Genomic DNA, 1,941 nt, shown 5'->3' on the forward strand with positions numbered 1-1,941 from the left:
GAGAGTGGCCTGGGCTCAGCTGATTCAGAGAGCTGACCTCATCAATACAGGGGGCAGCAAATTCCATCACGGAATTCCATGCATTTGCAGCAGCTTGTGCAATCGCTTCCTGTTGCAAGCATGCAAAGCATATTCCTCACGTGGCTGCCCCAAGGTTAAGGCCCCGCCCTTAACTTAACCAGTGCCACCACCTTTCACAGGTAATATATGCAGGAAGTCCTGCTTGTGCACACTGCTTTAGAATATAAAACTGTGTTTGGCTTGGGCTCAGGGGCTCACACCTGTAATCCTAGCACTGTGGGAGGCCGAGGCGGGAGGCTCTCTTGAGGCCAGGACTTCAAGACCAGCCTGAGCAAGAGCAAGACCCCATCTCTACTAAAAATAGAAAGAAATTAGTTGGCCAACTAAAAACATATAGAAAAAATTAGCCGGGCATGGTGGCACATGCCTGTAGTCCCAGCTACTTGGGAGGCTGAGACAGGAGGATCGCATGAGCCCAGGAGTCTGAGGTTGCTGTGAGCGAGGCTGACCACATGGTACTCTAGTCTGGACGACAGAGTGAGACTCTGTCTCAAAAAAAAAAAAAAAAAAGAATTAGCCAGGTGCAGCGGCATGTGCCTGTAGTCTCAGCTACTCGGGAGGCTGAGGCAGGAGGATCGCCTGAGCCCAGGGGTTAGAGGCTGCAGTGAGCTATGCTGACGCCACTGCACTCCAGCCCGGGCCACAGAGCAAGACCCTGTCTCAAAGAAGAAGAAGAAAAAAGAAACCCGCATGTGCTTTATACTTTATTGTCATAACTATTACAATGGATTAAATAGTGGTCCCCCCAAAAGACATGTCACCTCCAAATGTGACCTCATTTGGAAAAAAGTCTTTGCAGATGTAATGAGGTTAAGGATCTTGAGATGAGAGCAGGCTGGATTAGGGTGGGTCTAAATTCAGTAAGTCCTTATAAGAGACAGGAAGGGAAGCAGAGAGACACAAAGAACACGCCAAGTGACGACAGAGCCAGAGACAGGAGTGACGTGTCCACGGCCCAGAACACCAAAGATGCCAGCAGCCACAAGAAACTAGGACGGTGACACAGAAAAGATTGCCCTTGGAGCCTCAGGCAGGAATCGATCCTGCAGACACCTTGATTTGCGGCCTCAAGCCACCAGAAATGTGAGAAAAATAAGCTTCTGTCATTTTAAGTCACCCAGTTGACAGTAATTTGTTCCAGCAATTCTAGGAAACCAACACAACCGTGTAAAACTCCACGGCAAGAAAAACAGACTAGAAGGAAATCACAACATAACGCTAAGAGTATTCATTACTAGACGATGGAATTATGCTATTTTTTTTTCCAGAAATCACTTGAGTTTGCCGCATTTTCCAAATTGTCTAAGCCGGACATTTATTATCCAACAAGTGCATCAAAATTAATTTAAAATAAGAAGTGGGCTGGGCGTGGTGGCTCACGCCTGTAACCCTAGCACTCTGGGAGGCCGAGGCGGGCAGATCGCTCAAGGTTAGGAGTTCGAAACCAGCCTGAGCAAGAGCAAGACCCCATCTCTATTATAAATAGAAAGAAATTAATTGGCCAACAAATATATATAGAAAAAATTAGCTGGGTGTGGTGGCGCATGCCTGTAGTCCCAGCTACTCGGGAGGCTGAGGCAGGAGGATCGCTTGAGCCCAGGAGTTGGAGGTTGCTGTGAGCGAGGCTGATGCCACGGCACTCACTCTAGCCTGGGCAACAAAGCAAGACTCTGTCTCAAAAATAAATAAAATAAAATAAAATAAAATAAAATAAGAAGTAAACCTGCCTTACCCCTTTGCACTCGGATGTTGAGTGTGGATAATGTCGAGTGGAAAATGAGAAAAAAGCAAGTGAGTGCAAAGGGTTTAAAATGCTGTTATCAAAAAAAAAGAAAAAAGAAAAAGAAAAAAAAAGTTCAC

This window comes from Microcebus murinus, unplaced genomic scaffold, assembly GCF_040939455.1.
Source record: "Microcebus murinus isolate Inina unplaced genomic scaffold, M.murinus_Inina_mat1.0 scaf006_hap2_Mmur4.0, whole genome shotgun sequence".
Lineage (NCBI taxonomy): Eukaryota > Metazoa > Chordata > Mammalia > Primates > Cheirogaleidae > Microcebus > Microcebus murinus.